Below are 14,383 nucleotides of genomic sequence, written 5' to 3' on the forward strand. Positions count from 1 at the left end.
GCGAAACATGAAATCCTTCAGGATATCGCGGAGTTATTTTGGAGACGGTAAATCGACAGAGATACAGGAGTTAGAGCTGCATATTATGGCAGACGCAAGCGAGAAAACATATATGGATGTGTGGCATACTTTCGGGCAGTCGTAAGAGGTGAAGTGCGGTGTGCACTGGTTATGAGCCGTTCTAAAGTAGCCCCGCTGAAACAGGTATCCATTCCCTGTCTGGAGCTCCTGGCAGCAGTTCTTGTTGCACGACTGTCGAGAGCTGTTATCGAGAACCACAGCCCAGTCGTCAGCCGAGTGATATTCTGGGTTAATGCTAGTGTGGTGCTCTTGTGGATTCGTTCCGATCAACGTCGATATAAACAATTCATCGGATTCAGAATCGGCGAAATTCTCAGCCTGACTAAATTGACTGATTGGCGCTGGGTGCCTACCAGGTTGAACGTAGCGGATCAGCTAACGAAGTGGGGCGAAGATCCAGAAATGCATCCTGGAAGTGCGTGGGTTTGTGGGCCCTCCTTTCTATACAAAAATGAGAAGTGGCCAAAGAAAGAATTACGCCCGTCAAATACGACGGAAGAGCTACGTATTCATCTATTGTTGCACAATGTGAAGGTACAGATGATTCTTATAGACGCGGGGCGCTTTTACAAATGGAAAGTGCTCGTGCGAACGATGGCGTGCGTGTTTCGGTTTATCTCGAACTGTAGACGAAAGTGCAAAGGACTGCCGATTAAAACCGACGAAGCTGCAAGCAAAGGTGGTGAAGCAGAATACGGTAGTTTGTACTATTGTTCCATTGCAGCAAGAAGAGTACAATATGGCCGAAAAATGTCTGCTGCGTATGGCTCAGGCAGAGAGTTTTATTGATGAACTAAAGTTGCTGAAACGGAACGAAAACCGCCCAGTCAGTCAATGGCTCGAAATCGATAAATCTAGTCCCCTTAGAAAGCTCACTCCGTTAATCGACGAGGCTGGATTGGTTTGTATGGAGGGACGATGTGCGCAGGCCGAGGATCTTCCATTCGATCTACGATTTCCTGTCATTTTACCGGATGATTCCAAGATCACCAATCTGATCGTCCAGCACGTTCACGAAAAGTTTGGCCATGGATACAGACAAACGGTAAAGAACAAACTGTGACAACTGTTTTATATCATTCATGTGGAGCCAGTGGTAAAAACCTAAATTAATCCACCTAGCGGTCAGACCCAGCCTTTCTCATTCAAACTTATTATTTGTAAAAATAGATTTACATGGACGCTACAATCCAATAAAAGTATATTCACTCTTTGGGTTCGAAAATATATTTGTTGTAATTGAAGTATAAATATGAAATTTGACGTAATGTTAGTGCTTAAGAAATAGCGAAATAAAAGAAATGACTTAATTTCGAACAATTTCATCACCAGCGATACCAGGAACATTCAAATAGTACGAAACCGCATTCAAATTATGTTCAGTCCACGTATATTGATCAAAGCAGGTATAGTTTTAAATAGTATTTGAATCTCTTTTCGTTCCATAACTTCTGAACCACATATCAAGTTATGAAATTAGATGTTTGTAAGTTTAAAAGATAACTCATTCGTATGACGCTAGTTATGTTGAATAAGTCGTGTAATCTTTGAGATAATAGACTCGTTGTTTTGACAATTTAATATATAACGGTTGCTTAAGTTCGATTATAATCGAATGAAATGGGAACGTATAGAGCAGCCGAATTATGAAACCACTTGTTCAATCATAATTCATCAGTTAACCCTTAACTATCCCGTTCATCTGATATCAATATTGTTCAAATCGGTTGCGTAGTTTCTAAGATATTGATGTTTCGTGATTTTACATTTTGATACATAACCTCTAAACTAGAAATCCGATTACAATAAAATTCAATAGGGTCTTATGGGGCAAATAGACCTTTCATTTGCAATTAATTTCATTGAAATCGGTCCAGCCATCTCTGAGAAAATCGAGTGAGATTGGGAGAGCGTTACACACACACACATACAGAAAATGCTCAGCTCGTCAAACTGAGTCGAGTGATATACGACACTCGGCCCTTTTGAGCACTTTTATACCTTTAGTTTTTTCAGTGATTGCTATACCTCTCTAGGAGAGAGGCAAAAATGTGTTTGAAAAAAGTTTGCATAAAATCGAGGTAAAATCTACGTAAAATCGAAGTACGTAAAATCGAGGGTGCGTATAATCGAGGGTGTGTATAATCGAGGTATGCCTGTAGTCCGATTGCAAAAAAAATCAATAGGGTCTTATGGGGTAACTAGACCTTTCATATGACACTGATTTTGTGAAAATCGGTCCAGCCATCTCTGAGAAACATGAGTGAAATTAAACAGTCTTCAGAACACGTTTCTTATCAGAACTTTTGAACCACATGTTCATTCTATAAAAAATTCAAAAGTTAAGGGTTTTTAAGATAGCCCGAAATCGGTTGTGTGGTTTCTGAGATATTGATGTTTCGTGATTTTTACATTTTTAAATATAATCTATAAAATAAAAATCCAATTGCAATGAAATTTAGTAGGGTCTTATGGGGCAACTAGAACTTTAATTTGCATATAATTTCATTGAAATCGGTCCAGCCATCTCTGAAAAAAGTGAGTGGAGATAAAAATCTGCACATACACACACACACACACACGCACACGCACACACACACACACATACATACAGAAAATGCTCAACCCGTCGAACTGAGTCGAGTGATATATGCCATCCGGCCCTTTGAAGCACTTTCATATCTTCGGTTTTGCAAGTGATTGCTATACCTTTCTAGGAGAAAGACAAAAAGTTAAAAAAATTATTAATTAGAAGTAAAATATTCGTGCTGAAGAAATAGCGAAATAAAAGAAATTACTTTGAATTTCGTACACTTCATTCACGAGCAATACCGGGAACGTACGAATAGCACAATACCAAATTTAAATTTTGTTGAGGCCATATGTTTTGATCAAAGCAGTTACAGTTTTAAATAGTCTTTGAATTTCGTTTCTTTTCATAACTTTTGAACCACAGCCTTTTCAAATGACACTAGATATGTTCAAATAAGTCGTGTGATCTTTGAGATAATAGACTTCCGTTGTTTTGTTAACAATTTAATACATAACGGTTGGAATAAAAATACGATTAAAGTCAAATAAAATGGGAACCTATAGGAAAGCCAAACTTTTCATTTGACACTAAGATTTTTGAATTTAGTCCAGCCAATTTTGGGAAAACGAGTGAATTTGAAAAGTCACCGGAACATGTTTCTTTTCACTATTTTTGAACCACGTGTTAATTCACTATATAATTCATCAAATAACCTTTAACTAGCCCGTTCATTTGATACCAATATTGTTTAAATCGGTTGTGTACTTTCTGAGATAATGAAGTTTTGTGATTTTCATATTCTGATACATTACAGACAACGTAATAGACCGATTACATTGAAATTCAATAGGGTGCTATGAGGCAGCTAGACCTTTCATTTGACACTAATTTCGTGGAAATCGGTTCAGCCATCTCTGAGAAAAGTGAGTGAGTTTAAGTAGTCTTCGGAATATGTTTCTTGTCTAAGCTGGATTTCACATTTTTAAACATAACAGGCAAAGTAATAGTCCGATCGCAAAAAATCAATAGTGTCTTATGGGGTAATTAGACCTTCCAAATGACACTGATTTTGTGGAAATCGGTTCAGCCATCTCTGAGAAACATGAGTGAGATTAAACACTCTCCAGAACACGTTTCTTTGAATAACTTCTAAACCACACGTCCAATCTTCATTAAACTCAGAAGTTAAGGGTTTTTTAAGTAGCTCGTTCATTTAAAACCAATTTTGTTAAAATCGGTCGAGTAGTTTCTGAGATAATGATGTTTCGTGATTTTCACATTTTTAAACATAACCTCTAAACTAAAAATCCGATTGCAATGAAATTCAATAGGGTCTTATGGGGCAACTAGACCTCTCATTTGCAATCAATTTCATGAAGATCGGATAGCCATCTCTGAGAAAATCGAGTGAGATTGGGAGAGCGTTACATACACACACACATACACACACACATACAGAAAATGCTCAGCTCGTCAAACTAAGTCGATTGATATACGAGATTCGACCCTTTGGAGCACTTTTATACCTTTGGTTTCTCCAGTGATTGCTATACTTTTCTAGGAGAAAGGCAAAAAGGTATCATCGGCTTGCATGTGGTGCAAGGTTATTCACAAACGTCCGCGAGTTCCCCGAGAAGCACCGTTGCCGGTGCAACGTTTAACACCAAGTCTTCGTCCATTTAGTTTTGTTTTGAGTAGACTACATGGGACCGTTCGAAGTGACCGTGGGACGCAGAAGGGAGAAACGGTGGATAGCACTTTTCACCTGCCTGGTTACGCGGGCGGTGCATCTTGAGGTCGTGCATGGGCTGACAACACAATCGTGCTTGATGGCGTTCGTTTCGTTTCATTGGACGACGAGATTGGCCAGTAGAGTTTCTGTCAGATAACGGGACCAATTCCTAAGGGGTAAGCAAAGAGCTGGTGGCACTCATTAAGGACATCGAGTTTGATTGTGCGGACGAGTACACAAACGCTAAAACGGAATGGACGTTCAATCCTCCCGCTTCACCCCACATGGGAGGTGTGTGGGAACGCTTAGTCCGCTCGGTAAAAGAGGCACTGAAACCGTTACATGATGGCAGGCGACTTACGGATGAAATCCTTCAGACGGTGATTGTGGAAGCCGAGGACATGATAAACTCCCGACCTCTCGCATATACGTCTCAGGAGTCAGAGGAAGCAGAAGCTTTGACTCCAAACCATTTCTTGCGTGCCCCCCTCCGCCGGCAAATCCTAGTGAAGCTCTGCAGGATGCGTACAAACGATCACAACAGTTGGCTGGTGAGATGTGACAGCGTTGGATTAGAGAATACGTCCCCACTCTGAACCAACGCACCAAATGGTTTGGTGAAACGAAACCGTTGAAGGCGGGTGACCTGGTCTACATCGTCGAGGGAAACAACCGGAAGTGTTGGGTTCGAGGAATAGTAGAGGAACCTATCGTGTTCTAGAGATGGTCGCATTCGACAAGCATGGGTGCGTACCCGAACCAAGCGCTACAAGCGTGCAGTAGCGGACTTGGCTGTGCTGGAGTTAGGAGTAGGTAACACCGAACCGGAAGTAGCTTCCGGACCTGGGTTACGGGCCGGGGAATATGTGGGAACACTGCCAACCTGCTACCAAGCGATGCGTAAAATACCACAGGGATCGAGGTGACAGGAAGGAACGTCGAGGTAGTATAGTAAACAAAGAGTAAGGAAGCGGAGTCAGTCAGGTTGTTTCTAGCAGGCACCTATCGAAGAATAGTTAAAAAACAACAAACAAGTAACAGAAAGTTATGATCACGAAATACCACACATAACGCGTTAAAATTATACAGCTCTAGTGGACGGAAGGACTGTTTGAAACGATTTGAGGATTAAGGTCAAGAGACATTAAGACTGTTGAATTTTCGGATAGAGCACAATTAAAATCCGTAAGTTGCGAGAGAAGCATTGTTTGAAATCTTAAACTAATGTACTAAATAATCGAACACTACACAGGTACGAACTACAACTACATCGAAAGTTAGGTTAGCACGAGTACAGTCAGTAGGACGAAAACGTGTAACGCTAATCGTGAGTAAACGCAAATGAAATTACTAGATACAACATATTAAAATAACATAAAATATTGGTAAGGATGGTCAATTTAACATCAAATTAAACAATCGTAAGTCAGGAGTATTTGAAAGAGTTAAAAATACACGAAACACATCAAACGGTCCCCGTATATAGTATGGGATTGGGTGATCTTCAGGGAAAAATTGATCTTCAGGATCGATTCAACTGAACGGCGTGAAAGAGTCAAAAAAATAGATTTAAACTGAAATAACTCAACATATTTGATTGATATTAGTACAAACTTGGATATATTTGAAAGCTCTTTTTTCTTTTCGCTAAAACTGCTAAAACATTGAAAATTGGTTGATTAATGACTGAGTTAAAAAAAGTTATATGCGCTGAGGTCCATTTTGTATTTTGACCATAACTTCAGATTTTGGAGGTGTTTGGAAAATTTCTAGTATGAGCGAATGTTACACTCAACAAGGCCTATAACCTACACTAGGTCACTTCAGAAGTTCTAAATTGTTGTGACACAGTGTAATACTTGCTCTGAGGTTTTCTGATTTTTTCTTTTTCTTTTATCGGCTTTTGATTTCTTATTTAGGGTGTTGTATCATGATCGTAATCGGTCCGAAATGATCATGTACCATGATCGGAATAATGAACTATTCAACAAAAAGTTATTTCGAATATTTACCGGTATCATTTAACCCTCTAGTGCCCAAGTTAACCACTAGACGGGCTTCGGTAAAATCACTATGAATCATATTAATGTCTTGTCGTTTTACTTTGTTATCTTCACTATTTTCGCAAGGTTTGCCCCCTTAACTAAGGAACGCTCGAATGGGGAAAATCCGTACCCGGAATGGTTTTCGCCGATAGTAATTCAAGTTCTTAAAGACAAACGGAGAGCTCTGAAAAAAATGCATCGTAACCGAACCATAGAGAATGTCGCAGCCTACAAAGAACTTCTTCGGATCTTCAAAGTGTTGCACAGAGAAGCCTATCAAGTTTACATCGATGGAATACAGAATGGAGTGAAGGAAAACCCCAAATCGTTCTGGAAATTTGTAAATAGCAGGCGTAGAGTCAACGTAATACCGGAAGTGATGAGGTATGGAAATCGATTTTCACACAACGGACAGGAAACCGCCGAACTTTTCGCTGAATATTTCAAAAATGTTTATCGAATTGACAACAACGAGGAAGTGAACAATCCAGTTGAACCTGACACCGATCTGCTGGAGTTACGTCGTGAAGAAATAAAACAAGCGCTGTCTGAGCTGGATTCTGGTAAGTCAGCTGGACCGGACAGACTTCCAGCAAAGTTGGTTGAAGAATTCAAGGATGAACTCGTTGAACCTCTTTCTTTTCTTTTCAACTTCTCGTTGTCATCCGGTCATTTTCCTCTTTGGAAGATCTCTCATATAACCCCAATTCATAAAAAAGGCTCTCGTTCGAATGCGGAGAACTACAGGGGGGTAGCGATTCAGTCCGCGGTTCCTAAGTTATTCGAACGATTAGTCTACTCACATCTCTACGAACGAATCCGAGAACGCGTTTCAACTGCACAACACGGATTCTTGAAAGGAAAATCGGTTGTGACGAATCTTTGTGAATTCTCCTCTATGGTCACAGATTATATGTCTAAAGGGTATCAAGTCGACTGTGAATATACGGACATGAGCAAGGCCTTTGATGTGGTTGGAATAGATAGCATTTTACGAGTCGCAGCCCATTTTAATATTAATGGGAAGTTGTTGGCATGGATTAAGACATACCTTAAAGACAGAATGCAATACGTCAAAATATTCAACAAAACATCCATTACCTTTGGTGTTCAGTCAGGTGTCCCACAGGGTAGCCACCTAGGTCCATTGTTATTTGTAATGGTTATGAATGAATTGCCAACCTTCATGAGCCGAGCAATAGTACTAATTTACGCAGATGATGTGAAAATTTTTCTACCGATTAAAATCGCCGAAGATTGCGATTTGCTTCACGAGGATCTGAATAATTTTGGGAGATTCGTTGAAGAAAATGGACTAAGTATAAATGCGAGTAAATGCTCTGTCATAACGTACACCAGGAGAGTTCGTCCGATATTGTTTGACTATATGCTAGGACCTTCCATTTTACAACGCGTACGGAATGTTCGAGACCTGGGCGTGACAATGGATCAGTCTCTCACATTCAACGATCATATCGATAGAGTAGTGAAGGAATCGATGCAACTTTTTGCTCTCACATGACGATTTGACGGGAATTTACGGACCCTCATGCAATTCTTGCAATCTACGGCAGTCTTGTCAGAACAAAACTGGATTTCGCGAGTGTGGTTTGGCGACCAAAGTATGGCATGCAAAAACAACGACTTGAATCAGTTCAGCGTAAATTCGTGAAATTCGCTTTAAGACACCTTGGATGGAATGACGAACTACCTGAATACGAAAACCTTCGCTGTCTAGTAGATTTTGAAACAATCAGTAGCAGACATAAGATCGCAGATATTGTGTTTTTCTGCAACATACTCAGTGGACGGATTGAAAGCTCTCCCGACTTAATTTCAACGAAGGCCGGGTTCTCTTCGTCGTCGGAGGGTCTTTGATCCTCCATTGAGAACGAGGAACTACACACAACACGAACCCACCAGCAGATTTATGAACGAGTTCAATGAACTGCAGGACGTAATCTCTGTAAATATGACTCCAGAAGTAATTCGAAGAAGACTCAAATTATACTTAAGAAATCAGCTATATACTTAAACGCAAACATGTATTGTATCTAGATTTAAGAGGGGTAACGGGCTAACAGCCTATGTCCAATAAACAATAAACAATTATAAACACTTTTTGAGTATTTATTGAAGCTTTTCGGAACTTCGACTGAAGCCCGCCAAATGGCGGCATTGGGCACTAAAGGGTTAAGTATTCTGATCATGTTCAGAAAGTTTCATTGAGACTTTTAATTTAGACTACTGCTGATGATCCATTTTCGGTTATAATTCTTTCCTGTCATTCAAGCGGTGATAATGGAATCCAATATTAGAAAAATAAAATAAGTTTTTCATGAAATATATCTGAATCTATAATATTCAAATTTCAAGTAGGAACACTTCTTGTGCGAAATATTTTCTTTAAAACTGGAATTATTGATGCGAACGCCTGTTTTGTATCATGATTGGAACATTGTTAGTTTCGATCATGATTCAGCCTGATCCGATCATGATACAAACTCTTTGATCAGATAAATTCACGTCGGATTTACTATAAATTCTTATTCCTGTAAACTAGATAGATAGATTGTTTCGATAGACATTATTCGTTTATAAGTATTGTGCCGTGTCAAATAAATGTTGTGAAAAAAAAATTATTCGTTTATAATTTCATGCTATATTAATTGCGAAAATGTGATATGAAAATCTATGTACCATGAAAATAGTCTGAATTGTTTTGATCTTGATACCTTATCTACATTTTAAACCAGCTTTTCGAACTTTTTGCTGTTTTGAATATAAATAAACATAAGCTTAATAATAAATAATTTTAAGCTAAAAAATATGAAGTTTCCCTAGTTTTTCTGCTCTTGGTATCGAAATTTTGTATTCGTGGTGAATGTTTTGGCTACAGCTTACTTTTATTTATGATATCCTCATAATCATGCATAGTTCTGAACTTCTCTTTTTTACGAACAATCTTACTTTTATCAGTCTACTCGTAAAATTATTTTGGTTTACATTGGATAAGGGCTGAAGTTTATATACTTTTTAAAAACATGATATATGTAATTGGAGACAAAATTCTTCTGAATATTCCAAAATGAACATTATTAGGTTTTTCTAACATTTTTTTTCATATTCATGAAAAATTTTCAGTGTTAAACAGTGTGTATCTCTCGACACCTTTTTTTATCTCTCACCATCGCTAAGATATATTAATTGAAAAAAAGGTTTTAAAAGGCCATAACTTATTTCAAATGTGCTTTTTCAAAAATGTAGAAAAAGTATGAAATGTGGCTAGCTTAGTGAGGCCTACACACCCCCAGAGGTTATTTGAATGTTAAGAGGTTACTACCAGATCCTCAGTAGAGTTGGCGCGAAGTCCGTCTCTAGAAGTCAATGCGATCTGTTACTTCCTGGTTGACAGTCAAATTTAATCAAGCAATAGAACTGTTCGAGTTTAGAAGTAATTGAATTTGTCGACTCTCTAGTAACAAAAATCCCTGTGATTATATTAGAAACATCACACCGTCATCAATCAAAGCGGAGAAAACATCAACCTAACTTCTACAGGATTGATTACTTTCAACTATTCTATAACGCAGAACACGTTGTGCGTCCCTTCGGTACCTGCACCTAGCCCTTAGATCTTTTTACTCCTCTATACACCGGGGTAACCTTCTCTTGCGATGGATGCCTTCTGAATTTTCCCGAAATGGTTTTGCTACGTGCTCTTTCAAATAACGCCCATAGGGCAACAGCCAGTAGCCCTCACATACATGTACGCTTGACTGCGCTAGGATACAACGTTTGACGTGCCCTTTCGAAGCGGAAACAGTATGTACGTTACCAATAGGCCCTTTTGATGTACCTAAACCGAAAATTCTGCTGGTTCTGGGTGTATGGCATTGCGGAAATAATCTGGCTACAGTTGTCGAAGCACAGTACCACGGTCATATTTTAATTAGAATCGTAATTGAGCGATATGCTTTTGACAGAAAGATGTTGAGAGGTTTCTTGCTAAACGACCTGCCAATATCTTATATGGCGCTTTCCTGTAATTCATACAATGGCGAGTATAACAGAGAAAGCGTGGCAGAGCAGCTTTGATCTGGTTGTACAAATAGGGCAAAAAATCGAAGTGATACATCTCACTGCTCGAATTAAAGCGACTGACGATTCTGTTGAAAGCAATAATCTCATCGAATAGAAACGTAGGCGGAGGCGGTAAGAAGCACAGCACAGCCCTAGTGGAATACACGGCACCTTAATGCTATTAAGAGGCAGCTCACCGCCCTCTCATGGGTTGGTTGTGTGCCTTTTTGCACTCACAACCGGAGCCGGCTCGGCTGGGTAAGCCAATAAAATAATAATATATGTAATCCCCCAAAAAGCTTCTGTATAGGGACAATATAATCTGCCGAAAAGTTTCTTATTCACTGCACTGCACTGCACTGCAACTTTACGTTGTCAGCGTCCCCAGCATACCGATGGAGGATACTGAAGGCACAGCAGGATAAGTCAGAAGTCTTTTCAGACTTCAGTGCTGTGCAATTTGGCAAGCGTCTTGAGCTAGCTGTACTGCAGAGGCATTACTGCAGAGGAGGCTGCTGAGGTTTAATTGTTTTGTGTCTGGAAGAATCCTTTGTGCTAACTCTGGGCGGTGGTGTCCGTGGGAATTCACTGAAACGTCTTCGTGTAAAGTGAATCGGAAAAGTGATGAAAGCATTGCAATTTTTCTTCTTGGAAGGGGATCTGAGAGCAACGGGTGGTTGTGGAACAGTTCTACTTTGAAACAAATGTGCTAAGATTTTGATTGTTGTTTACCTTAACTTATCCACAATGTACCTGTAATAGAGAAAGTGAAAACTGTTATTAGTTACGAGGTAACATTTACAAAAACTAACATTAGGTTGGTCAATCATCTCAAGCATTTTTTCGACGATCCATGGTTAAAGACAAAAAAAAATACTATGGTAGGTATGCACTAGAAAATATTTATTGATTCCTTTGCTGCTAATAAATGCGATTCGCTCAATGTGGTCCATGAATTGTGGTTAGTTATCAGGCATAATAAAAACATTAGTTATCCGGGAATAATATTAACAACGTTGATGATTTCCTAGGCTTTGCTAGCTTGAAAGGTCATAGTATTGATAAGGTGAAAGCGTTAGAACAAGCTGAAAGCTGAAGATATTTTGGACGTTGAATTCATGCGCTGGTATGGAGAACTTTTTTAATTCTAAAACTATATACATTCTTTAAACGTTAATAGACGTCATTGTCATTTGTTAAAAATACCATAGAACAAAATACAATATTTGAGAAACAGTATTGAGCAATTCCGAAAACCAACGCAACAAATTTAATTGACCATTTTTTGATTTGGCTGAAACTTTGCACAGATATTTCTTTGGGCAAAAGATGCCATTTTGTTCTATTGGTTTAAACTTTTTGAACACGCTTCATTTCTGAAAATCATCATTTTCGGGAAGCTATCGATGAAAATAAATATTTTCAGAGCCAAAACGGTTTGTTTGATCGGTGTGACGTTTTCGGTAAAGTTTTACATAATAATTTTTCTCCACAAAAAAATATACACTATAGAAAAAAAAAAACGTTAAACGAATTTTGCAAATTACCAATTATCTTAAAAAGGTCATTTTTTAAAATTTTTTTTTTATAAAAACCACAAAAGATTACCTAAACAATGGAGACTGTCCGATCATGGAGAACTCACGAAATAATAAAAATAAATCCCGATTTTATCACTTTCCCGATTTTATCAACCCAAATAACATCAGGGGGTGATGGATTCGGGTGATCGGGTGATATTAGTTTGCTTTCATTACCTTAGACTAATTTGTTGACGCCAAGGTAAAGGTTTTTCAATTGCAATGCTGCTGTTGGTGGTGACCAGTTTTTTAATCTAATGAAAATGGTTACCAAGAAAAAGCATAAGTAGCTCAACAAGAATTGAACACTGTTGCAACGGTTATAAGTTTTAGGTTATTTTTATTTCATTTTTTCTTCAATGTTCACTAAATAATTGCGATCGGCATAATATCAAAAGCGTAAATTCCCAAAACTAAAGGGTGATTTTTTTGCTATTTGGTTTTTCGTGTATTCAGATTTAACAGTTCACGCGGGAATTCTGACAGCTGTCAAAGTCTAATGAACTCAGTTTAGTTTGGCATTTCACTATGAACAGACTTACGCCTGAACAACGCTTACAAATAATCGAATTTTATTACCAAAATTCGTCCTCTGTGTAAAATGTTTTTCGCGCAAAATTATGTTCAGTGACGAAGCTCATTTCTGGTTAAATAGGTATGTTAATAAGCAAAATTGCCGCATTTGGATCGAAAAGCAACCAGAGGCAATACAAGAATCGCCAATGCACCCAAAAAAATGCACGGTTTGGTGCGGATTACACGCTGGAGGCATCATTGGTCCGTACTTCTTCAAAGATGATCAAAATCGCAACGTACCGGCAATGGTGCTCGCTATCGCGCGATGATTTCTGATTTTTTTTGCCGAAATTTAAGAGCTGGGTCTTGTTGACATGTGGTTTCAGCAAGACGGAGCAACGTGCTACACATCGCGCGAATCAATGGACATATTGCGGAATGAGTTCGGTGAGCAATTCATCTCACGAAATGGTCCGGTGAATTGGCCGCCTAGATCATCTCTCGTCTATGCGGATAAGCCAACAACAATTCCAGCCTTGGAAGACAACATTACACGCGTTATTCGCGAGATACCAGCCGAAATGCTCTAAAAAGTGACCCAAAATTGGGCTTTTCGTATGGACCATTTCAACGTAGCAGTGGCCAACATTTCAATGAAATCTATATCTATAAATGCAAATGTCTGTCTGTCTGTCCGTCTGTCTGTCTGTCTGTCTGTTCCCTATAGACTCTAAAACTACTATTACCGTGAAAATTTGTACATAGGGTTTTCGAGTTCGGGGAGTAATCCTAAAATATTAGTTTTGCTCTATCTCATTAGCGTAGGCAACGGAGGGTGAATTTGTGTTTCATGAACGTGAAAACTTCCTCCCCGGAGACCGTGCACCCAACGCAAACGGGGAACATTTTATTACTTTAGAGCAATTTTCTATTATTTATTGTGTCTTATGACTGCGCATTATACACAAATAGTAATAACCGAAAAGTAACAAAAATTATGACGGCCACACGCTTGTATGTGTTTCTGCAGGAGAACATACAGCCAAGCACCGCAGTGCATGTGTTAGCAAGACTTCACTCGCTGCACTTGTATTGATGCAACGATCAGATTCATTTTTGCTCCCTTCATCCACACATAATGAGAATCTCACCCGTCAACCTCAAATGTCTAATTAGAAACACATTCGTTTCGTCCCCCAGTGTTTACATGAAATGAAAATATGTTATACTGTCTGAACAGAGTTGCCGAAGTTGCGAATATTGTTCTGGATGGGCACGAGTTTTGTATTTTCAAACAGGTGCAAATGAGTTTCCATGAACCAATGAGTATGTGTTTTGGATAGCTTGCAAGAAAGCGAATGTTTTTGTTTTTCTCTAACGCAGTTTACAGATCGTGATGTCATTTAAAGACGCATTTAAAGTCTTTGAAATCATCAACGTTTGCATACTCTATGACGGGGAAAATGCTGCTTGGCAGCTCTTGTCATATTCTTCCTCTACTCCGTATGCATACAACGAGCGAACTAATAATACACGCTCACCGGATGAATTGGAGATTGAAGAAACTTGTAACATGTGCAACATATGCGACGGTGTGTGATTTTTTTTTACTTGAGGTGGAAAGGGAGCAGTTATTGACAGAAAAAATCTGGCATGTGGTTGAAACGACCATTATTAGATAGTCGTACTCCCATAACACGTGCTAAATATATGACAGTATGTGTTGTTACTTGACTGGGGAAGAATTTTATTGCCTTTTTAGTAATAGGATTGTTACCTAAAAGGCAATTTTGCGCTATTGCTTCTAAGGTAA

At 38.8% G+C, this 14,383-nt stretch overlaps 1 protein-coding gene across 24 annotated transcripts in view; it reads right to left on the minus strand.

Annotated features, from left to right (window-relative positions):
* LOC129721480 (glucose transporter type 1) overlaps positions 1 to 14,383 on the minus strand; it is a 551,257-nt gene that overhangs the window by 265,012 nt on the left and 271,862 nt on the right. For 21 of the 24 annotated variants that reach the window (XR_008727400.1, XR_008727398.1, XR_008727397.1 and 18 more), the window contains exon 2: positions 11,207 to 11,227. The exons of the other annotated variants lie outside the window; for them this stretch is intronic. The gene's annotated coding sequence lies outside the window, so the exon portion shown is untranslated. The remainder of the gene's footprint in view (positions 1 to 11,206; positions 11,228 to 14,383) is intronic. 24 annotated transcript variants of the gene reach the window in all.

Source organism: Wyeomyia smithii, chromosome 2 (assembly GCF_029784165.1).
Source record: "Wyeomyia smithii strain HCP4-BCI-WySm-NY-G18 chromosome 2, ASM2978416v1, whole genome shotgun sequence".
In the NCBI taxonomy this organism is placed as follows: Eukaryota; Metazoa; Arthropoda; class Insecta; order Diptera; family Culicidae; genus Wyeomyia; species Wyeomyia smithii.